At 36.3% G+C, this 26,424-nt stretch overlaps 1 long non-coding RNA gene across 3 annotated transcripts in view; it reads left to right on the top strand.

The window, feature by feature from the left end:
* Positions 1-3,934: 3,934 nt before the first annotated feature.
* LOC120469589 (uncharacterized) overlaps positions 3,935-26,424 on the top strand; it is a 42,168-nt gene continuing 19,678 nt past the window's right edge. For 2 of the 3 annotated variants that reach the window (XR_016155079.1, XR_016155080.1), the window contains exons 1-3: positions 3,935-4,456; positions 4,737-4,867; positions 24,219-24,255. This is a non-coding gene — a long non-coding RNA (uncharacterized LOC120469589). Of the gene's footprint in view, positions 4,457-4,736; positions 4,868-5,433; positions 6,581-24,218; positions 24,256-26,424 lie in introns of those variants that run through there. The other variant, XR_005624688.2, reaches the window with a different exon arrangement.

Raw genomic sequence — 26,424 nt, 5'->3', positions numbered from 1 at the left:
CATTCAGACGATTTTTTGATATTTAAAAGAATATCAGTAACCAGACAGTTTCTGGTCTCATTGACTTCCATAGTATATTTTTTTCCTAGTCAATGGGACCAGAAACTGTCTGGTAACTGATATTCTTCTAAATATCAGAAAATCGGCTGAATAGATTTGAAAACGGTAAAACTCAACTGTTTAACTCTGGCGGAGTTGTAAAATGAGCTTATTCCCCCCCCCCCAAAAAAAGTGGAGTATCCCTTTTAATGTAACTGTTATAATGTTAGCTGCTTGAGTTTTTTTTTTTTTTTTATGTTGGTCACAGAATTGATCAAAGGTTTCTCTGTGCACAATGGCAGTGGTAGCATTGTGTAGTTCATGTATATAGAAACTCAGAGAGCTATTTTTGCTATCAGTCTGGCGTAGATCTCGTGAGCGGTGTGTCTCGGCACCTTACAGCATGGTGTGCGTGTCTGTATGTGTGTATTTCTCGCTTGCATGAGTCCTGTGTCATTCCTATACGGAGCCCCGGAGCTCTAGAAATTCGGGCTTCCTTCACGCTAGAGCTTGCTGACACTTTAAAGACAGTAACGAACAAACATAATCTCCGGAAAGAGCAACATAAAGCTGCGTTCACACTACACTCGACTTTCGCCAGGTCGCCAGTGGCTGCGCTGGAGGGCGTTCCCCACTACTGGTTGCCTAGTATTGTTTGTGAGTGACATTCACGGAAGTTACTCTATGTTAGACAACAAATGCGTTTTATTGCTGCTACAAACAAATATTTTGTAAGGAAAGTCTAAATATAAATGGAATCAGTACATAAAATGCATAATATTAAAGATGAACGAGAAACAGTGAGTGCTCTTTGCCATCGCGGCAATTTAACTGCAGCAAACGGGCAAATACCGGTCTATCTGGGTTCCCAAAACCATTCAGTCACGGAGTCAGTACGATGAACACCACTGTATGTACACGGAGATATATCGTCCATTATAGGACAGTTTCTGGCTGTTAAAATGAGCGTCTCGTTCAACTTGCCTCGGTCAGACTCAGCGCTGAAGAGTGACGCGCTCCACGGACTTCACTCCTATTGGTTGTCGCTCGCGAAAATCGCCCTTCATTTGCATAAAGTTAAACATTTCTCAACTTTGATGCGTCGCTGGACACGCCCCACCGGTCGCTGTCGCGTGTGTCGCCGGAAGTCGCCCGCTCACCATTGATACGGTAGAGATCCACTTGTCCGACACGACAGTCGTGTGTTGTCGCGACGCCTCTCCACATTTGTACATTGATGGGCGTTCCTCAAGTTTACCGCTATGAGCGTGGTTTTGAGCCAGCGGCCAGTTTAGAACAGAGGACCTGCGAGAGACTTCCCTCCGTCTCCATATGCTCTACTTCTATTGGATAGTAGCAGCGCGTTCAACGGAAATTCATTTGCATAAAGATGGGCATCGGCCAGCTTTTTGACGCGCAGCATTTTTCTAAATGAAGCGCCTCCTTCCCAGAATGCTTTACGGGCGCGTCAAAGTCGTGTGACGTCACTCATAGGAATAAAGCGGAGCGCGGCACGACAGAAGTGCCACGCGGACAAGTGGATCCGCACCGATAATAAGTGGTATCGCGTCGCTTGGTCGTGTGTAGTGTGAACGCGGCTTAAGGAAGAGCTGCATGATTCAAATTGGAAAAAGAAATGTTTCAAATAAAGATCACGATTCTCGGACGATTCTGAACAGACAACTGAACAAAATAATATCTTATTTATTAGAGGTTCTGGCTAAATACTGCAGTCTATATACATTTTGTTATTTAATTCGAATTCTATTTTTTTTTTTTAATTGGTTTGAACGAATGATTCAATGACTCGCTTCATTACTGAATGAATCAGTGTTTTTGATCAAATCTCTTGAATGAATGATTCAATGGCAAATATATATTTTTTAACAGTCACAACAGTCGCCACCTACTGGTGTAATGATGTAATTGATACAATCATTATTTGAAGCACCACATTACTTTTAAAAGGTGATTTGCTCTATTTTTTATTGCTACCGTAGACATCAGTGTTTATATCCAGGTTCCAAACTATAAACTTTTATCTCAGTACTTCTGTAATAATTTGAATTATTGTAAGCCAGAAAAAAACGATACTGTGTGGTTGAAAAAAGACATTTTGTGAAGCTGTTTCATACTTCTACATGACAACTGCTCTCTCTGGATCAGCGGCAGCACTTATGCAGATTTGAATGTTTCGGCGTGCTTTTGGTTTAATAGCCAGGCGAATCGTTGTCAGTTAGGAATAAAGCTGCGTTCACACTGCCAATTTCATTTCAATTTCAGCTTTCAATTTCCGGCAGAATCGTGTTGGTGCAATCTCTTAATTGTGCAGCTCTAATACGCGGTAGTGTTTATTGCAGTAGAGATGGTCTACCCTTTTACCAAAGGATGAAACGTAGAACAAATAACACGTAACTATACAGCCTAATTGTCAAATATTTTGCATTGCCAAGGCTTTTTAATGTTCTGTGACTCTCTTGAATGGACAAACAAAGGACAAAATAATGTTAATAAAAAATTGACAGGGATTGTATAATAAATGATTTGTATTTCTTGTGTTGGATTTAGTTTTGTTTGCTTTCGCACTAAGCATACCAGATAATTAATATGGGTTTTGTCTATATTGTATGTCCCTGGCCTTGTTTTGGATGTTGTTTTTGTATTTTTTAATTCTGAGTTTGCGCTCCTTTTGTATCTGCTCTGTTCGACACTTTTATTGTACCTTGATGTCTGTTGAAACAAATGCAACAGGAAATTGGATTTTTATGTGTAAATGGGGACATGGGTAGGTTTTGGGCTTTTTGTTTCTTTTAAATTCTGACGCATAAAGGGAATCTTTATATCCTTGTCGACGCCATTCCAGTATTTATTTTTCATAATGAACTTTGTGGTTCAGAATGTAACTTTTTACATGTTTGTGAACAAGGACGTTATTGTTTTGCTTTACGTCAGACACAGATGTTGTCATGTTGAAGGAACTGACTAATAATTTTGACAGTATTAGACGGCGTAGGACGAATAACCTCCATGGATCGTTTGGAAATCAACATGATTATTGTACTGAGCTATGCATGTATTTTTTTTAAAGTATACTGCAGTTTCTTTGTTCATGTTTGTTTATCGCCACCTTTCTGGGTGGTTGTGTGAGTGTGTGGAGATGATTGAGAAATATTACTGCATTTTTGTGTGTGAATGAGTTTGTGTGTGTAGTCAATGTATCCCTTAAATCTTACTGGACTTGCTGTGTGTGCCACGGCTTGTCAACACTGTTTTTCTTGTCAAAAGTTTGCTAAAACTGCATCATAGCCTTATTTTTAAATTCTATTAAACTCGATTTCATGGGGAATTCACTTTCTGTCTTGGTTTTATTCATTAATGTGTTCATATGTTATAAAATAGTTTGATTCACAAACCGAAATGGTGCCAACGGAGTTTTAGACATTTATAACGGAATATTTAATTTAATTTCCATCCTGTGTGTGTGTGTGTGTGTAATGTGTGTGTGTGTATATATATATATATATATATATATATGAAGAGTTCAGATGCAAAAGCCTCTAAATGCTATTTGAAATTTTCTTCTAAAATACCATTTTTATCAAGCTTGTATATTTAAGTTCAGTAATTTCCCTTAAATGACAATTAATAGGTCATCTTCATTGCCATTTAAGTGAAATTACTGAACTTAAATATACAAGCTTGATAAAAATTATCATTTTAAAAGAAAATTTCAAATGGCACTTGGAGGCTTTTGCATCTGAACTCTTCATATATATATATATATATATATATATATATATATATATATATATATATATATATATATATATATATATATATATATATATATATATATATATATTCTGTCAATATTGTTATATCGCTTTAACTCATAGACATATACACTAGACCTCACCTGGGGGTTCTAAGCATGCGTCAAAACCGCCGCCATCTTGGAACAGGGGTCTTGTCATAGGAAGTAGCTAGGTAACGTTGCTATCTCTGCCTTTACTTCGAATTCATTGATGGTGGCGGACTTTTGTGCAGCGTATGAAGTTCACGGATGAAATCTGAACTAGGAAGAATGTTAAAAAAAAAAAATGTTCTTTCTGGAATCAATGATAAATACATGTCTGACCGTTGGAACAAACCAAAAAAACAAGAAAAATCGCATTCATGATGATTTATGGTGATTTTATTTGCGTTAGACCTGTGTCTACTACATTGACGCTGATGCATTAAAGTGGAGGGGCTCCCCTGTTTCAAGATGGCGGCTCTATTGACGCATTCGTTCTAATGAACTGCCGTATCCAAGGTGAGGTCTAGTGTATATATCTATGGCTTTAACTGACAAAACATGACATCATCCGCCCGGAAGTGACATCATTTTGAAGGAAAATCAACAGAATGCACACCTGTAAGTTTTGGCAATAGATCTGATTTGTTTTGTGGTATTAGGTGGTTTGCCTTAATCTAAAACATTAGTCTTGTTTGACATAATTACAAAAATCCTTTTTCATAATACCGACGGCTGAAAGATTAAGACTAAAAAAAGATTAAACTTCTGTTAACACGCTCATCTAAGCTCTCAAAAGTAATGTATAGACTAGAGATTCATTTCGATGTTTGATTTTAATGATATTTATTTACTTTATATCATGGTTAACTTTGGTACTGTGTTTTTGTCGCCACTTCAGGTGCAAAGTAAAAAAGGATCTTTAAAATGAATCCAGTTGAGAACCGCGTTCGCCAGCAGGTGGCAGCACTGCACTATTCCCGCAGGCCCATAGCAACACGAAGGAGGACATTACACATGCTGCTGATGATGGTGAGAGAGAGAGAAACAGAGCTGCAGCACTTACATAAGAGAGCCAGCTGCTCTCTTAAGCTGTGTATGTGTGTGTGTTTGTTTGCTCACCTACCCGTTCACACACTTTGAGGACATAGTGAAATCCTACACCTCCATATTTTTTTGTTATTGTAAATTTAGCTGTTTATGTCGCTTGCAAAAACATAAAAATACGATTTTGAACACCATGTACCATAGTAAATACCATAGTTTTTTTTTGTTTTTTTTTTTGTTTTTTTTTTTGCATTTGCATTTGCTCTTTGAAAGACCATGGCGTGCCATATTCCATATTTTACATAGTAACGTTAAATGGTGCCTTTACCATCTTCTATACCATAACTGCCTACCATGTTAGGTAACGTAAACAGTGATTTGTGTCATGTCTTTCAGCAACTACACTGTTATTTAACAGTTATTTAACACTCTTTGAAATGGTTAAGCTCAAGGTTAGAAAGTACAAAGTGTGTATGTGAGTATTACAATCTCGTAATGTGATTTAGACCGTGCCGTTACAGAGCGTGCTAAAAACATTCTCTAATGTGTAGGACACGGGTCGAAGGGCAGCGGCAACATGGCCGGCTTCCAGGCAAATGCCAGGGTTTCCCTGCGGCTGAATCAGGAATTATGAATAACAGGAGCTGGCCAAGTCGAGACTGTGAATGCGACAAACTGTTCATGCGAAGATTAGTATCATGAGGGGTGACGTCCTTCCCCTGGACGTTCTCTCTAAACATAGAAGCGCTGCGACTGACCATGTGCTTATGTGATGTATTTTGATGAGGTGTTAGTGTGTCTGGCTGGTATTGTGAGGGAGAAGAGCATGAAAGGTTTGTTCATTTCATTGGTATCTCTATATTTATACACACACATAACAGCTCAAGTGTCTGGCAGTGCTGTGTTTATCAACGGTTGCACGGCTTTATTTAAGGGCACCACCTCAAAACAACATTAATTTTAGTTTTTTTGTTTTTTGTTTAAGAACCAGCTATTTCTTTTCAAGCTTATAAAAGGGCATTTTTTAAAGGAACAATTTTAACAAAAGAATAAATTCTGTCTTAATTTGCTCACATTGCTCTTAAATGTCATTCACCCTTCTGCATAATGAAAATTGGCTTGTTATGTTTGCTTTATACAACTCGTGAGAACAGATCTGGCAATGACGTCAAATCTGGTGTGCTATGTTTGAATATGCGCATGTGGAAATGACATTCGAGAGCTAATGCATTAATAGTGGATAATGGCTTTATTTTGGGTCTTTTCATCAAATAAAGCTTTTGTATGAGCCTGAAAGACTTGAAATATAGTGCACGAGGACTGCTTTTTATAGTTGATTGCCCCTGGTCACCAGGCACGTGCACAGATAGACCCAAAGTATCTGATCTTTTACCCTTTAAACCACTATTGAAACATCTCAATACAGCCAGATAACTTAAGCAATAGCCCTCCATTAGCTAAAGGAATAGTTCACTTTAAAAAAAAAAAAAATGCTGATAATTTACTCACCCCCATGTCATCCAAGATGTCCATGTCATTTTTTCTTCAGTCGAAAAGAAATTAAGGTTTTTGATGAAAACATTCCAGGATTTTTCTCCATAAAATGCGCTTTACTGGTAACCAAACCTGTAAACCTCCTGTTCGAACTCGTTCATCAAAATGAACAAATCTTTTCCAGTCAACTCTGAAAACGAACGAACGAAAAAATATTAGTTCATTTTATAATGAATATCACATTTTGCAATCAAGCTGATATTCGAGAAAAAAAAAGCACTCTTGCTCGTGTGATATAATTGACTCAAGGCCATTAAATTATAGAAAAATAATGAAGACTCTTCCATCTTTCATGAATGAATCAGCTAGTTTGAACAAATCAGTTGAATGAATGATTCTTTGATTCACTCATTACGAATTGCCATCAACTACTGACATTTTTAGTTTCATAGCCTAAAAAATAGTATCATTTCATTTTCCCCAATATTTCATATTTCAGTAACACTTCACAACATGGTTCCATTGGTTAATGTTAGGGAATGCTATTTATTTATTATAACTACGTATTGATCTCTGTTTTTCTTTAGTTAACAAAAATACAACTGTTCATGTTAGCTCAGGTCCATTAAATAATGTGAACAGATTTTCATTGTTCGTTCATGTTAACTAATATTTGTTAACCAATCATAACAAATTGAACCTTATTGTATTAAACCCATAATGTTATATTTAGAAAGTTACTCTCATCGTAATTGCAGTTTAAATGAATTATGATAAATAGTAAGATGGATTTTTTTGATACTGATTTCATTCAATTGGGATCAAAACCCATATAGTGTAATTGATTAAAAATTATCTGTGCATTGCATTAGCAATAATGCTGAAAATTAAGCTTTGCATCACAGGAATAATTGACATTTTACAATACAAAAACAAAACCTTTATTTTAATAACATTTCACAAAATTACTGTTTTTACTGTATCAAATAAATGCAATCTTGGTGAGCCTGATAGTCTTCTTTTAAAGACATTTAAAGGATCTTACCACTTTCTGAACGCTAGCATTTTCTTGCGCTGTGTGAAAAAGAACAGCGTGGACATTCTTCAAAATATTTCCTTTAATGTTTCACAACTCGAATTGTTTCAGAATGACATGAGTTATAAACCGGGGTGGTTTCAGTGGGTTGCTAAAGAAGTAAAAGTGAGTTTGTCGTCAGTTTGTTATCCCTCTCATTACGGCCCATCCGTTGACCTATCAGCCCTGTGATGTGTCTGTAATTTATCAAGTTCTCTGAAGGCAGTAATGATTCAGGCTTTTTAATATCCCTGCACTGCAGTCCTCCAAATTTAGAGGTAGAAAGAGAGAGAGAGTGTGTGTGTGTGTGTACTCAGCATGTTTTTTTTTTCCGCTCGGCTCACAAAGTCGCCCCTAAATTTATCCTGACAGTCTCTGGGGAAATGCCTTGAGAAAAGTGCTTATTACTAAAAAGGGGCTTGCAGAGCACAAAACTAGAGCAAGAGCAGCCCAGGCATTTCTCTAGAACAAAACCTGTCACGGGACGCTAAAGTTTGAGAAGCTCCGCTCCATGGTTTTGACAGGTCAAAAGTAGAGAGTAGTTCCTTAAGAGTAGAAGTTCACTATGACGACTAAGACAAAAATACAGAAAGGTAGTTTGATGTTGCTATTACTAAGAATTTCTGAGTAAACTGTAGGTCATGTGACCCAAGTCTCTATGAAATTTGGCTCTGGAATGTCAGGGTTTTTTGGGATTGCCTGGGAAAGTGCAACTAACAGAATGTACAGAATGTGCTCCTTAGAGTAAAACGTGCCAAAACATGCCATTCACATGTTCCATCCTCAATAAACCTCTTGCATTTCACCCTGGAGGGCAATACAGTTGAGTAACAACAGTACTACTGGGACACTTTTTTTTTGCCCAGGTGCGTTTTAGAGCTGTCCGTGAGTACAAGAGATTCCATCAGGTTCAAACACCTTTGATTGGCCATTGCATTCATGTGCTCAAAAGATTTGTCTGTGATTGGCTTCAATGATCAACGCTTCAAATGGAAACCTTTGAGGCTCTTTACAGAGCGCTTACACAGATACACATTTGAAAATTGAAAGCTGCCGGCAGAGATGCTGGTATCTTCACATTTTTCAAATCCCCCTGTAGTCAATAATTTTATCACTTAAAACTCATCTTCGATCACCAAAATGACATATTAAAATGTTTTTCCCTTGAAAAAAAAAAAAATTCTGCATGCCTTAAAATAGCTTGAATGTAACTCTGCTGCCTTACTATGTGCGGTTCTATGAATATGTAAATTAGAATACGTTGATGTGATTGGTTACGAGGTAATTTGTGACGTCATTTCAAACCGCGTCGCACTGCAGTTTTAAGGAGAAAATACTCAGCAATGGTATTGACATGAATTTACACATGGTTTGTCTTAAAACATATTAAAAACCCCACATAGACATATAAAGAACATTTTAAAAGCTTGATTTTCAAGGGCTAATGGGGCTAATAAAGGCCTTATGAAGCGAATCGATACATTTGTGTAAACGTTACAAAGTAAAATTCTAGCTTCCGGCCATACGTTGTCTACTTATGCTTAAAGCACTTTTTAGGAATGAGGGACAGGTGCTTTAGGAATCGTGTATAATTTATCACTTTGACTCAGCACATGTGCGCTCTGTATCCTGTTTCATGGATCACTGTGTTGGCTTTCACAGCATCTCTCTCTTTCTCTTTCCTATTCCCATTTGTCTCCTCCTCATTCCATCAGCACCATCCTGCTCTCTCTCTTTCTGATGTGCGTCACAGGCTCGGTAAACACGTTTGCTGCGAGGCCTGCTGCTCACCTGCTTTGAATTTTACATAGAGAGTGGGCTGGAAGCTGAGAGAGACTGTGTGTGTGTGTGTGTGTGTTTTAGATGAACTCCTCTGATCTCAGAGGCTTGAAGACACATGCTTCATTAGCCATGTGTCAGAGACAGACCTTCAGAGATCACTGACCACTGCAGCTCAACACTATCAGCATCTGTTCACACATTTCAGGTTTCATTTTATATGGCACAAGTTTATTTGGATCTAATAAGCCTGCTGGAAACTGTAGCAGAGCCCCATTAATTGAGTAATTCAGCTAGAAAATATGGTCATTATTTGCTCACCTTCATGTTACTGCAAACCTGTATACATTTACCTGTGAAAAACAAAGAGAATTTCTGAAGAATCATTTTCGAATTAGTCTTCAAAAAAAGATTTTTTTTTTGTTGTAAATTATTTAATTTGTGGTGTGTTTTCCACATAAATGTATTGTATGGTTTAAGACCTTGAAATATAATGCAGGTTTAAGTCATATTGACTACTACATGGTACTCTTTGTTTTTTTTTTAATTTTTTTTTTTTATCTTAGAAGTATAAACTGTTTTTGTATGGAAAGGACTGGTGTAAATATTCGTACCAGAAAAAAAAGTGCCCACCAGAAAAAAAGACCAATAATGGGTTTGGAATGAATGTAAAAAAAGAAAAGAAAAGAAGAATACCCCTTGATATATATATATATATATATATATATATATATATATATATATATATATATATATATATATATACGTATATATATAATTTTAGTCCATGTAATTAACTTTGCAGTCATCTATATGCTAGTGCATGTCTAAAAGTAAAATTTTATAATTTTATTCAGTAAGGATGCAATGCAATTAATCAAAAGTGACAATTAAGACAATTTGCAAAAACAGCTTTTTCTATCAAAGGATCCTAAAAACAGCATATCTTGTACGTATGAATATATATGTATTCATACATACAAGATATGCTGGAAATAAACACATATTTCCATCTGAGTTAGTATCAAGTGTGATGGTGAGCTTTCTGTGTATAAGTCAGCTTTCATCGCTTGTGTTTTCAGCACCTTGGACAGTGTCCAAACAGAAGCATGTCGCTGAGTAAGTGCAAGAGATTCTCCATCGGTGTTCCGTGATTGGTCAGATTTAGAGAGGTTCTGTGACTCATAATGATGCCAGAAGGCAGCGACAGGGTGATGAGCTCAACCATGACTGAACTGGGCCTCTCGACAGAGAGCCCGACCAACACCTGGGGTGCTTGTGAACTCAAAGTTTATTTAAAGGTTCTAAAGTTTTGCGAGAAAACGTGAATAGTCTACGAGAATGCTATAGTTTTGCAGGGGAACGCATCGTTTCTTGGGGAACACAATAGTTTTGCTAGTGAAAGCTAAATTTCTCTGAGGATGCTAAAGTTTTGCAAGAAAACTAAAAGATTTTTGGAGATCAAAATTTTTGTTAGTGAACGCAATGTTTCTCAAAAAATGCTAAAGTTTTGCGAGAGAACGCAAAGTTTCTTGGGCAACAAAAGTTTTTCTAGTGAACACAAACATTATTTGAAGATGCTAAAGTTTTGCGAGAAGACAAAGATTCTTGGAGAACGCTTTTGTAGGGGAACACAAAGTTTCTCTGAAAATGCAAAAGTTTTGCGAGGGAATGCAAAATATTTCTCGGAGAACGCAAAAGTTTTGCAAAGGAATGCAAAGTCTCTTAGGTAATGCTAAAGTTTTGCGAGGGAACACAACGATTTTTGGGTAATACCAAAGTTTTACGAGGGAACGCAAATTTTCTCTGAGAATCCTAAAGTTTTGCGAGAAAATGCAAAGATTCTTTGAGAACGCTGAAGTTTTGCGGGGGAAAGCAAAGTTTCTCGAGGAGTAAAAAAGTTTTAAAGAGGGAATACAAAGTTTCTTAGAGAATGCTGAAGTTTTGTGAGAAATCATAAAGATTTTTAGAGAATGCTAAAGTTTTGCAAAAATGATAAAGTTTCTTAGAGAATGCTGAAGTTTTGCATGAAATTATAAAGATTCTTAGAGAATGCTAAAGTTTTGCGAAAAAAATTATAGTTTCTAAGAGAATGCTAAAGTTTTGTGAAAAAATTATAAAGTTTCTAAGAGAAAGCTAAAGTTTTGCGAAAAAATTAAAGTTTCTTACTTGGAGAATGCTAAAGTTTTGTGAGAAATCATAAAGTTTCTTAGAGAATGCTAAAGTTTTGTGAAAAAATTATAAAGTTTCTTAGAGAATGCTGAAGTTTTGCGAAAAATCATAAAGTTTCTTAGAGAATGATAAAGTTTTGTGAAAAAATTAAAGTTTCTTACTTAGAGAATGCTAAAGTTTTGCGAGAAATCATAAAGTTTCTTAGAGAATGATAAAGTTTTGTGAAAAAATTATATAGTTTCTTAGAGAATGCTAAAGTTTTGCGAAAAATCATAAAGTTTCTAAGAGAATGCTAAAGTTTTGCGAGAAATCATAAAGATTCTTAGAGAATGCTAAAGTTTTGTGAAAAAATTAAAGTTTCTTACTTAGAGAATACTAAAGTTTTGCTAGAAATCATAAAGTTTCTTAGAGAATGATAAAGTTTTGTGAAAAAATTATAAAGTTTCTTAGAGAATGCTGAAGTTTTGCGAAAAATCATAAAGTTTCTAAGAGAATGCTAAAGTTTTGCGAGAAATCAAAAAGATTTGGAGAGTGTTAAAGTTTTGCGAAAAATCATAAAGATTTTTAGAGAATGCTAAAGTTTTGTGAAAAAATTAAAGTGTCTTAGAGAATGTTATAGTTTTGTGAGAAATCATACAGATTCTTAGAGAATGCTAAAGTTTTGCAAAAAAAATTATAAAGTTTCTTAGAGAGTGCCAAAGTTTTGCGAGAAATCATAAAGATTTTTAGAGAATGCTAAAGTTTTGCGAAAAAATTAAAGTGTCTTAGAGAATGCTATAGTTTTGCGAGAAATTATAAAGATTTTTAGAGAATGCTAAAGTTTTGCAGGTTTCTTGGGGACGCAATGGTTTCCTCCTATCTCATTTTTCCATCACCGTGTGCCTTTAGCAGTCTCTTGGATCTTTTGCAGAATCTCCAGACAAAATGAATTACCGGTAACAAAACACATGCTAACTAATAGTTAAGATCCAAAATGCACTATAAAATTTTCATTCACTCAAGACCAGGAACAACCGGCAATAATGTCAAATTTGCTTTCATATCAACTTGCGGTGAACTTAGGATGGTTTAAAAAAGTCTGTTTGGACAACATAAAAAAATGAGTTGTCCTGATTTCCGTGTAACAATTCTTCCCTTGCTAATTTACACACAAAGAAAGCATCAAAATGAGCCTCTGAATGATTAATTTCCTAATTACACACACTTATTAGTTCTTATTAACAGTTAATTTATATTTTCCCTGTTCTGTAATTTGTCACAATGACCAAAATAGAAAATACATTTGTGCTTTTGAAGTGTTGGTGCAGTGTGGGATTTGTGTTTTTGTTCTGTGTTTGATTTGACGGCTATAAGAAGATGTGATTTTCTGAGGTCACAAGAGGAGGCAAGAAGCGTGACAAAAATATAAAAGATTGCGGTGTGTTTGCAAGACATCCAATTCGTCTGTCACCCCCCTTCCTTTGTCTTACTGACAGATCTGAAGTGGCTTTAAATGCCGGTTGCTTTTCCATAATCAGACAACAAAATGAAATCCTGCCATTTGACACGTGGAGGGGAATCAGACCCCATGGGAGGGAAGCATACTTTGAATTGCAGGATGATTGTGTGTGTGTGTGTGTGCCTGTCTGTGTGGGTGTATATGACTGTGGCTCATATTTCCTGGAGCTGTAGATTTGTCAGCAGACAGGCCTGACTCTTCCTTGAGGTCGCTCTGAATTAAATATGAGGAGTCTTGTGGAAAAGTTTCTGCAGGACAAGCAATTGTCAGGAGTTGTCTCAGCTGGTCATTTTAAATTAAATTAAATTAAACTTTTACCTGTTTGTCGTTAATTGACTCTATGACAGTTACAGAAAATAGTGTAAAAGGTAGCTTGTTAAATCTAGAATGTGCACTAATTTGAAAATGATTTGCTCATTTTCTATCCATATTTGCTTTATATTTTAAATGAGGTATATATTACTCTACAGTACGGCAGTTTGCCAGCCTTACATAATTTATACGTACTGCTGATTCTTGCTGTGAAGTGAGAAAGTTTGTATTTTCAGACACACATGATATACTAAAGCGTACTAATTACTGTATACTGCAGTAAATACTATGCCTCCTATTTTTTAAGGCTGCAGCTATTTGCGCTAAATAGCAACAAGAAGTATTTTCTAGTTCAAATAGTAGTTAAATGCTATTTATACTTTATATATATATACATCTCAGTGGATTGTAATATATTATAAAAAGAGTATGCAATAACAACAAATTCCGAATATATGATTATATGGATTAAAATCATAAATGAATGCTGCTTTATTATAGCCTGGGTTTCCCCTTTCTGCCTTGACGCAGCACGATTTTATTCGCGCTGCTAGGTAGTCTGGATACCATGAACCAAATTTTCCCCTGAAATAGGGAACCGAGCACAGGCGCATTTGATAGACATTCGTAGTACCCAATAATACGGCTCTGGGCATTCGTAAACCACGCCTCAAATACAAGAAAATTAACATGTGGTTTCCAGACCACGTTTCATTCTCAATGAAACATGGTCTGGCATTAGCCAGGCTAGCTTTATTAGTGGTCCTATTCAACATCCATGTAATCTTTCCATTCCGCATAAGGTTTTTTAGATTTTAGAAAAAAATTGGTTCATTTCAGAACTGCAAAACAGTTCGCTGAAAGGTTCTTTGTGGAACCCAAAATGGTTTTTCTGTGGCATCACTGTGAAAACACACTTATGAAACTTTTATTTGAAAGAGTATTACAGAGTATTAAGAGTGTACAACCCAAGGTGGCTATAAAGCCAGCGCTGGCATTTGATAAAACTAAAACATTAAGTCTGAAATTATACATGCAAATACATTTAAAATGATGAAGTCTTAGCCTACTTACAGGTTGTGGCCCAACAACTGCTGCCTCTGGTTTCAAAGTTTGAACTGCTTCATGTTTTAGTAACAGTTTCTTGTTGAATCCGGTGTCGAATTCGTGGAGATTCTGGAAGCTGTCTTCCGTAAAATGCGCTGCACAGAGGGCTAGATTACGATCGTCATTTTCAGGAACATAATCAAACATAAATTGTATCCATTGTTGACGAAGTACAGCGTCCGTGGGAAGCTCAAACACAGAAGACCTGACAGCTGGATGAACATAACACACTTTCGACGAGTCGCAGAAATATGGCCATGCCCTTTCCTGCATATTCCGGAGGGAGGGTTTGATGTAAATGTGTGGGTTAGTGACGTCTAAAACCCAGCTGTAGTCCCAATCGATCGTTTCTGTAGGCAATATTTTTTAAAAGACGATATCTCTGCTTACACTAAACTTTCAGCGCTGCAACTTTGCAGATACTGTTCATGCAGCAACAGCAACATTACACACTATTTAAAATGAAAAAAGTGAAATTGCAATCAACCCCCCCTTTAATTGTTCTTGATTTATAGATATCCTTTTCTGAATTAATTAACTGTCACCGTACCACAGGTGGGACACTTGCCATTATATTTTTAAAACAATAATATCTTAGAAAAGACCTTAAGTAATATTGACAAACTATATATCATTTGAAAGCTTACGATCTATAGTTTCCATATTTGGTGACTGATTTTCAAAATAATTTACACAGGAGCCGTAATTTATCAATTTGCAACAAGAATAATTTCATACTCAAAGTGTGTTCAGACCTTTATTTTGAAATAGCAATGAACATGAAAAATCATGAAAAAAAGTTAGAAACCTCAGTTTGATTTCATGCCAAGAGTTCAAAAGATAGAATCCATTCAATTATTTTAGAAAAAAAGGTCTGAAAATGTTTTAAATATTACGAAAAAAAATAGATTCACCATTTGTGTTATGGCAATAAGCTATAACGTGCATGCATGTGCTTTGTATGTGATTCCTAGAGGTTGAATTCATATCAAAATCTGCCAAACTTCCCTTACTATTTCTGAATAGGATTTCTACTTCATAAATTGTGTGAAATTTGTGAAAATAATGGTTCAGATCACTCAAAACGCATATGGAAATGGAGACGCCCTTATATGGGCAGTAATGGAGTCTGATTGTGCCCTAGTGAAAAAGTTTGGTACTGCGCCCAAACAAAATCAGTTTTTGAGATATCAACCTAAATTTTGAAACACAACTTGTTCAGATTTTTTCTTGTCCCAGGTTTTGAAAATATATATTTTCAAATATATATATATTTCAAATATATATATATTCCATGTCTATTCAAAAAAGGGGGGGTGACAGTTAAGAGGTTAGTCTTAATGTATTAGAGTGTTTAAAAAATGTAGAAGTGAAAGTGAGTGTTGCCACTTAAAGAGTAGTAAAGAAGAGTAAACTTTATTATGGCCTGTTGTGTTGAGTTAATTAACTCAATGGGGAGTTGACAACTACTACTACTCTACTCTTGCATGGTGAGCATGGAAGACTTTCTGTTTCCTTTCCTGCCTTTGTCTGTGCTGAGAGCTGATATCGACTCTCAGGTTCCCTGTGGTGTGCGGCGCTCTGAGGGTTCAGTCGTTCTGGATCTCCTCGTGTTCTCTGGCCTGTGCTCTTGCTCTGTGCTAATTAACTCCCATGACATAGATATATACAACAAAATATCAGCTGAGAGAGGAAGAACAGTGTCTCCATTTTAAACAAGAGAACTCATAGACATCGGCTAGCGGGTTAGGCACTTGGAACACCACGCGGTTTCTTCAGAATAATCTGTTATTGATATTCATTGTCCTCACAAACATACTTGCGTACAATTAGCAAGCATTCTATTCTATCCTGGTTGCGGAGGTTAACAGGATGAGATTTATGAACACAGATGGGCGGAGCCTAAGGATTTGGAACTATATAAATAGTAGTTCTAATCAAAGGAAATCTATAAGCACTGAGAACAAGTGAATAAGAGCCACATGAAAAGGAGATTGTCCATTCTGACCCACAGACATGGTATAGTAAGTAAGGGATTAGAGTCAGCTTTCCTCTACGACATAACCTAAGTATGGCAATGTGCTACGTGGCGCTAATGTGGTCTGTGTACTGGAACACTATTAGTGAATAATGAGTTTAGCTTAAGTCTGAGAGATTTGTCTGTTAGAATATGGCCATGAACCGGGAGCTACAGGAAATATTTTAAATGTTATGTACATTGAGATCCTATAAGATATTGATATTTTGAGAGAATAGTGTTTTTGAGAAGCTTTCGAATGTGACACTTACCAACTAATATTTCAGTATTTATTATAAATGATTTATCTGTGCACATCATTCTGTTTAAGTCTGCTGCAGCATCTCTTCTCTTCTCTGACTGGCTTGAGGGCGGGATCAACCTTTCACTCACATGAGATAGACCAATAGCAAACCACAAACATACAATCAATTCCCCATGAACAAAATCAAGTCCTGCCCTACATTTTTTTCTTGTTCCTAAACCTATTTCACTCGGATATGTCACAATAGTGAAAATACTTTGTTTTGGCCTACTATAGTTTTCCAAAAATTTATACTTATTTTGCTGCTCTATGATTGGACGGAATGAAAAAAAAAAAAAAAAAAAAAGATAAAACGTACCAATAAGCACAAGAATGATATAGAAATACCAATATGCCTAGCACTTCCTGCTGCTTAAAAAAGCTTAATGTCTTTGTTGGTATGAGAAATAGTAAAAAAAAAAAATCACATGTAAATATTATATAAATATTCAATATATGATATATACAGTTAATATATATAATAATTATAATGAATCATATAATAAATTAATTATTTTATATTAATTTTGTATGCCAATTCACTTTGTATTTACAATTTCCAAATTAGTATGTAGCAACTTGTCTGGAAAACTTCACGACAGCAAAAGTGTCCATCTGTCCGGTCTCAGGGCCCGTTTACACAACACCGTTTATAATTAAAAACATGAATATTGTGTTTTGGCCATTCATTTACTCTACATTAACATTTTGGGGGCCTGAAAACGCAAACTTTTCAAAGTGCACGTTTTTAAAAAACGATACCGTTATCGTCTCCATGTGAACTACATAAACGTGAATCTGCATGGTGACATCATGGACATGGTTCACCATAGATATACACATAATAAAGGTTAAATGTCTCATCTACGCTGCTGGCCAATGGAGGTTGACGTCCGCAACTGGCGGCCATCTTGTCACAGGCAGCTCACTCACTCGTAACGTTGTGTTTTAATGGTGCATGTACTTTTTAAATTACCATAACTTGCTCAATTTTCTACAGATTTTCAAATGGTTTGGTTTGTTATGAATGTCAGAGATGTAGTTATGACACTGCACACTTATGAATAATAAGTGTATAAATAAATAGTCATCCAGAATTAAGCCACGTTAAGAATGTTTGTAAGAAACCAAACCGTTTGTAAATCCGCCAAGATTTCAGCGAGATAAGAATATTTGTGTATTTGTTTGTTGATCACTCATCTTACATCAGGTACCACAGAGCTGCCAGAAAGCTTGCCTGTGACAAGATGGCCACCAGTGATCTAGCCTTTATTATGGATACTCTATAGGCGCTATATGGTGTATTTAATGTAACTATATATGGTGTTCACTCTATAGGCGCTTCGTGTTTCTTTACAAAGTGATATCACCACCTACTGGCCTGGGATGAATAATACAGCAGTTTTTAGTGTTAATGTGTCGTCTGCACAAACGTACCCTCAGTCAGAGCTCTAAAAGACAAAGCATGGCCAAATAGGCAAAACTACCATCATGTTGGTGTCATTGGATGTTTATTTATTCTTTGTTTGTTGACTGTGGTGATTCCAAATCAAACAGCAAAGCATGGGTACCTACACTACTTGTTCAAAGTGTGGACACAGGTTTTTATTATTACTATTAATGTTTTTTTTTGCATTTTAGAATACTAGTTTTCATGACTTAATACTATGATATAACACAAATGCCAGAATGGGAATGATGTAGTGCCCAAAATAATGTTAAAGAAATAATCATTTTATATTTGAACTTCTTTTTCTTTGTCTAGATTGGAGCTTTGCATTTAGTATTACACATTTTAAAGTATTCAGCCATTTAGAGTTTGAGAAGCAAACCTGTGATATGTAGGGTACTCCTGTTGGTCAACCCGTTTAACATTGTTGTACTTTCACTGAGTATTTTTAACCGGTGTTTACAGTGCAAATAGGAAAGTCACCAGGACAAACTCCTAATTCATCCAATTATCTAAGCCGACTGAACTACAGGAGCTGTTTTGAAATGTCTCAAAGCCTTAGTGACATTTATTCTCAGAGCAAAAACCCTTGCGACCAACAGTGCAGTGTTGCATTGTGTTTTTTTATGGTCCGTATCTTGATGTGTTTTACACTACAATTTATCAATCACAACACAATATTGCATTTATTAAATTGTTCTTTGGACACATTTACCCAAATAATCTAATGTGTGCACTATCAACCGATTACTGACTGTGTACCAACTGCCTGACAGAACGTTTTAAATATCAATGTTCTGGTATGATGATGAAAATTAAAGCAATGGCATAACATATCTCAAATGATCACTTTAATTCAGAATGGATGTTTAAAGGGATGCTCCACTTTTTTTTTGGGAAATGGACTCATTTTACACTCTGCCAGAGTTAAACAGTTGGGTTTTACCGTTTTCGAATCCATTCAGCCGATTTTCTGATATTTAGAAGAATATCAGTTTCTGGTCCCATTGACTTCAATAGTATGTCCTAGTATGGAAGTCAATGGGACCAGAAACTGTCTGGTTACTGATATTCTTCTAAATATCAGAAAATCGGCTGAATGGATTCGAAAATGGTAAAACTCAACTGTTTAACTCTGGGGGAGTTTTAAAATGAGCCTATTTCCAAAAAAAGTGGAGTATCCCTTTAAGTATGTATGTACTGTATGTAGGTATGTATCATGTATGTTTGTGTTTAGAGCTGTACTCAATCCGACTATGTCTAATAAACTGTTGACAAGTAGTACGATCATAGCATAAAATGCCGATTTTAAAAATATAAAAATATAATAAATATATGATATTAATGCTATATAATAATATTATAAATATATGATATTAATTAAAAAATATGATATTAAAAATATAAAAGCATCTATGGAACTTTATGGCCGTGGGGTTGTTTAGGTCTAATAGTGTATCAATAATCAATATAAATAATAAAATAATGAAAAGCAAATTGCAGTTATTATTATGCGATCAATAATAATTATTCACCACAGAATTATAAATAAGTAGATTGCTGTTTGTATATACAAGTAACTGTTTAGTAACCCTTTTTTAAGTGGCATTAACCAATTCAGCAAACACACACAATTTTATCCAATAAAACATTTATTTGGTTGTCAAGGGCTTTATTTAAGTTATTTTCCCCAATAGAAAAAAATAGAAAAAAAATAAAGAGGACAAACCCATTCCATCCTATCGACCGACCGATCGAGGTCATTATGTATGAGTCATTGAATTGCTCATTCACACCAATTTAAAAAAATAAATAAATAGACTGTAGCACTTAACATTTTATGTATGTATTAATAATATATTATATTATCAATTTTTAACAATAACATTAAAATATTGAAGAATTTAAATAAATGAAAAATAATTATACATTAATTCCTTTTTAATTGTATTTTTATTTATTTGGATAAATGCAATATGTGCATGAGGGCCTAGTTTAAAGTTAACATTTACAGTGATCTTTTTAACAGATTGTTTCCTTACTTTTTGAGTATCTGCAGCAACAGTTCAGTAACTTCAAAAACTTGCTTTTTAATATATATTTTTTAATGCTAAAACGAACAAAAATTATTGCTGCCTCTGATTCAAGTGCTAAAATAGTTCAGGTTCTTGAGAAGCACAGCACTGCTGAAACATTTTGGAAAAGAAAAACCATGTCCTCTAAAAGTGCTGCATCATTCTTTGGAGCGCTTATACACACTGTCGTTTTAGTTCTCTAGTTTTGCTGGCAACTCCAGCCACTGAGCCTCTGACTGCAATATCCACACCACTCCCGCCGGGGAGTCATCGCTGCAGTGGGTGTGTGTGGTTTCATTCTCAGGAGTGTGTCAGGTCTCTTGTCTCAACTCATTCTGCTTCCCTGTGTCTCATCTGTCTGCCCTGACAATGCTGTTTTTCATAATGCTGCCCTGGTTTACCTTTTACTTTTATGTAAAACAACTAATCGGCTTTCTTTCACCTTCCTTAATTTAGCATGCATCGACAACCACATATTGTAAGCCGCTATGAATACGTCTCTGATGTCCCTGGAGTGTGTATGTGAAGTTTTAGCTCAAAATGCCCAGCGCGTTTTCATCCTAGGGCGTCATATAGTGACGCTTTTGACAATGCGTATACATCCAACGCACATGGCACCCTTTAGCGTCAATTTGAGACGCAGGTAAATATATATGGGCCAAAAGGTGCCTCCTAGTGGCCTAACCCTAACCCTGCCCCAGACATAAATTTACCCATAACCAAAGTGTGTTATATTGACGCTAAAGGGTGCCACGTGCGTTGGATGTATATATGACGCCCTAGGATGAGAATGCGTTGAAATACCCCACATATATTTTTTATAGCATGTTAAAATTGTCACTTTTTCAAAAACATGCTGTTTTTGTGTGTCCCTTTAAATGCAAATGAGCTGCTGCTACCGGTGCAGAGGGCGGAGCTTCAAGAGCTCGTGTGTATTGGCAGCTCTGATTACCTCATTCACTGAAAATTTCTAAAACTTTTAGTCTTTTATGTTCAAACCGGAGTCAGACATTGATGGAGAGACTCAAGAAGAAGAAGTGACATCGTGTAGAAAGCAACAGGACATTTCTGAATGGTTAGTTGATGAATTTATGTAGTTGCTGATGTGGAGTTAACTATCTTCTAGACTTTGATTAGCATATTCTGTCATGATAATCTAAAAATCACGTTCCCGGGGGTGGGGTTTTTGTACCTTGTTTGTACATTGAACATGAAGAAGCTCATTGTAGTCCCTACCATCTGTTTGTTGTAGTCCTTAAAAAGCGATTTCTGTAAAATAAAATATCTCCCTTTGCTTTGAACTTTGAGCGTCGTAACTTTGCAGATGTTGTTTATGCTCAAACAGCAACATTACTATCATTGCTAACTTCCATTTCATGTCGACATTAATTAAGATTTATAACATCTGCTCCTAAGAGTAAAGAACTGATATGTGAGGATACAAGATAAGAATCTTGTTTACACGAGGAGAAACTGGACATCTATTCACCTTGATGTAATGAAATTCTAATAAATCTGCCAAACTTTGTTTGGTATGCCAGCACAATCTCAAGAAGCAGCAAAAGCAACAACATGACCAAGGGTAAAGCTGCAGGCTAGTCTGCAGTTTCCATCCACACATTTTTTTTTTCTCCAGGTATCTTTTTTGTGTATTCATTCATTGTCAAACACACTTGTGTTTAACATAACTTTAGTCGAAATGTGCAATTTCTGTGCCATTACCTTCACAAAATGGAATTTTCAGACTGGTTTGCATGGAACAAATTGCACATTTCACCTTTAAACAAGGGCAGTGAGAGTGCAAAGACTATTATGTGTCACTAGGGGGCTAAAAGAAGCTGTTACTAAAGCAGTCAAGCTAGACCAAAGATAGATCGACACTCAAAGTAATTACCTTGTTCTTTTTTGCCAATTCCACAGAGCTGTGCTATTCAATGAAAGCACTGGTACCTGCTACAGGCTCTGTAAAAACAAGTCAGCTAAAGTGACTAGATTTCTGAAATGGAAACCAGTGGTCACAATGTAATTGAAGTCTCTCTTCTTATTATTTAAGAATTAAAAAATTGGGATGATACATTTTTAGTAACAACATAACTAACTAACAACATTACTATAATATTACAGGTTAAAACAAAACATTCCAGTCCAAAACATTATATTCAACTCAGGTATAATAATTACACTCAAATAAAAACTGAAATGTTTGGAGACAACTCATAAGGTAGTTTTCATAAACACCTGTCTTCATGGCAAATTAATTCAATCATACAAGGATAAGCTTTTCTTCAGTGTTTTATAACTAAAAAATGTGAACATTTGAATAGTTTTCCTGATGTAAATGCAGCATTTTATTGACATCATTGACGTCTTTTTTTCCACAGTTGAAACATGATCTCTGTAAGTTGCACTGTATCTTTTGACATATATATATACCTTCTGATGTTCATGCATGTTTTTCTCATGCTATAATGTGTATTGAAGAAAACACTCGCGTGCCACGCTCCCGCTCGAATTAAGGCGCTACAGTGATCTGTCACGTCACATTTAAGAGTGTCAAAACGGCATTTTTTTTTTTAATTTTGTGATAAAATCGACAGAATTTGAAAGCTGAGACTTTATTAGAAGTAACAAAGCACAAAGCTTTTTGCGATTATTGAATAGGAAGTGCCCTACAAATAATGTTTGACCTGGCAACCCTGGCTTGAACCACGGTGATTCATTGTACGAGTCGTTTTTTCCGACCCCTTTTTTGATCATCAGCTGTTTTTAGACAAATTATTGCTTTTTCTGGCCAATACGATACATCAGCCCATCCCTAATTTTTCTCTAGGTGAAAAAAGCCTACATAGCACCAAAATAACCAAATTCTAAATAATTTTCCAAATTATTGTTAGTTATAAACAGACAGCTTTAGCTTTTTCTCCTGGTGGGGTGGCAGATAAAGAATTAGCTTGCAGGCTACATGCTAAAATGACCTCACATCCTCATCCTCATGAATAGGCCTATAAGCATGTGTTCTGTGTGTTGATTAATCACTGAAATCTCCATATCTAACATGACTTCTTTAATAGCAGTCATCTGTTTACTGGAACATGACTGCAGTCTGCTAGCTTACATGTTTGAGAGCATGTGTGTTGATTCACCTTGACAGGGGTTTTGGACTATTGAGGAGGAGACTTAAACATATGGCTTGTTAGTGCTGGACTACCGAAGTAAAGTAAGCACTGAGAAGCAAAATCCATGATTTACTCTGTAAACATATTTATCTAACTTATATTTATGCTACATTTAGCTTTAGCTAATTTAGCATCCATCCATCCATTAAATAGGGCCTACTTTTTTTTTTTCCTTTTCAGGCTTTTCCATTTAAACCTGCCAGTGGGGCTGTTAAAAAACATTGTGACTATCAAGTGTTTGCCCGTCTTACAATGACACGCAGCTGACAGGTCCTTTTTGGCTAGAGTCTTGTAAATGATTGCCAGTGACCTGAATCCTGAGGGGTCAGAAGCACACCATGCTTTGACTGTTTGCATTGCAAATATCTGATAGGCCTTATCCAACTCCTGTTGATTTTTCCTCCTGTACGTCTCCATAATTATCCTTGTACCGCCTGTGAGTAGCAACAGATGGATGGACCGGAGCGAAGGCGTGGGGGAAGGATTTGAAGGATGCGCGTGCACATGGTTTATATGGAGAGCACTGTGAATGACCCTCTGTTGAACAGCTTCATGTTTTGCTGGCTGTGATAAGATAGTGGAAACATTTTTGGTTTATTCATTGCATACTTTGACCTTTAACTGATTAGAGGATGACTTTCATTTCCTTGTTCGCCATTTAACAACCATTTCTCACCTTTCTGTGTTGAATGTGACATTAAACGAATAGTTCACAAAAAAAAAAAAACGAACATTCTGTCATCTTTTTCCTCAACCTTATGTTCTTCCAGTCCAATCTTTTTGGTACTTTTTTTTGTAATTTTAAAGCATGATTAGACTTTCGTATGAAAAATGTAGATCAGATATTCTTTAAAAATGAATCTTTTGTACTCCGCAGAAGAATGAAAGTCAGATGGGTTCGGAACATCATGATGGTGAGTAAATAACGTGTAATCGTCATGTCAGCTCTAATTTACTGGCAGACGTGTGTTTGTTCAGCAGTTTGTTCATGTTTGCTGCTGTTTGTTTGTCGTGTACTGATGATCTGGAAGCCAAGGTTGGGAGTACACATGTGTTTTAACAGGTCTGCCAAGAGTGAGAGAGACTTTGATATGGTTTGTACTACTGTATGGACTTTTACCTCAGGAGATATAGCTTTCGCATAATAAGTTTGTCATATTGCAAAGATACCTTTAAAGTGCCATATTTGTAAACAAGTTTCATTCATGACAATTTATTCATTCTTAGTAAAATATAGATGTGAGTTAATGTAGGAAATCTTTTTTGTGTGGTGCTCACTTTGGTATGCGTCATTATTAGTATTGCTAATTCTTAGTTAGGGTCATGATTATCAGCAAAATGAAGAAAATCCACTGAAAGTGAGACCAGAAAATCTTAGAGACTGGTAGCCTGGGAAAACCCAGACAATTTGCTCTGAAAGTTAGTCTGGCAAAAACCTCATTCAAGCCAATTTCCAATCCGTTGAAATCGCGGCACCAATCAGAAACGTTGGGGCGGGGTTTACACGATGGCGACTGCGCTGGGATTTTGAAGCAGATTTTGTAGCCTACATTACAAAGATGGATGCCGTCGTCGAACATCACTCGTTCTAATCAGCTATCGCGTCTGTTTTAAGCGATTTGAACGTTTCCTTTTTGTCAAAAACCGAGCAAAGAACAACACTCGCAGATGTTTCTCCGCCGGCCGCCGCTCTGCACACGTCATCTCCTTCATCTCTCTGATTGATTTTAGGTCTACCTGCGACGTCCGTTGGTGACGCCCGTCTGGAAATTATTTGTCTATGATGCTTTTCCAGACCAGTTACAACTAAGAATGGTCTGGTTTTAACCTGGCTAAAAGACTGGGGTTAGTAAGCAATTAGCAGAATAGCACCATAGTAACATTGTGCATAGCAAACTCAGAAAACACTCAGAACCATGATAGACCTTATTCACAGCAGCACCATGAGAGGTATAAAAAAGTGAGGCTGTGACTGTGAGGAATAGACTTATAGGGTTTTCAATGGCATCTGGTGTAAAAAGCTGTATAAAGCCCATAGATCACTTTGAATACTTTCAATAGCAGCGTGAAATCACTGCAAAGGTGAAACACCTTTGCAACTACAAAGAAACACTTCGGTAAACACACACAGGATCATAACAGATGCATGGCAGTGTGCTGAAAATCCCTCCGAACACTTTTGCAACTTCACAGCAATACCCCGACAACCACCCACAATGCCATAGAAATCACATAGCAACACCTCGGTAACCACCTACATCACTAAAAACACCTTTTCAACCTCATAGCAGCACCTTTGCAAATCCATAACAACACCTCAGCAACCATATAGCAACGTGCTAAAAAATTACTCAAACCGTGCAGCCGCATAACAACACCTTGGCAACCACATAGCAACCGCAGAGTAACATGCTAAAAAGGACTTAGAACACCTTTGTGATAGCATAGCAACACCTTGGCAACCACCCCCAAAATCATAGCAACCACATTGCAATGTGCTAAAAATCACGTCAGAACACCTTTGTAATCGCATAGCAACACCCCGGCAACCGCCCACAACACCGTCTGGTGACTGAAAAAAAAGGCTCCATTGTTGGCCTTGTTGGTCTTCTCTGCTTGTTTCTGAAGTCCTGCTATGTTAGAAGTGTGGTTTACTGCCAATACATACTGACCTCTGCATGTAGAGATGCCAAAATGGCCTCAATAATTCATCTCTCACTGTGCTCTCAGCTGTTTACCCATCCATACCAGCCGGCAGCTCTCACTGCTTCACAATCTTTGATTTGTAATGTCTGGTGATCTGTGCAAAGTAAACATGGTACATTTCTTAGGAACGGTTGGAGAACTCACAGCATCAACAATCAGACTGGCCTCTCTAAATAAAGTAAATTTCTGATGCATTTATTCCAAATGTTTTATTGGCATACAGTATGTGTGTAGTACACTAGTATACCATCTGTTACATTGAGTGCATTTAAATGCATTATCTTACACCAATTACACCTATAACCTATCAGTGGGTAAATTACATTAACTGTAACTTCATGTGGAATATATATATATATATATATATATATATATAT

Source organism: Pimephales promelas, chromosome 3 (genome assembly GCF_988280905.1).
Source record: "Pimephales promelas chromosome 3, fPimPro1.hap1.1, whole genome shotgun sequence".
Taxonomy (NCBI): domain Eukaryota; kingdom Metazoa; phylum Chordata; class Actinopteri; order Cypriniformes; family Leuciscidae; genus Pimephales; species Pimephales promelas.
This window is presented reverse-complemented; position numbering and strand designations above follow the sequence as displayed.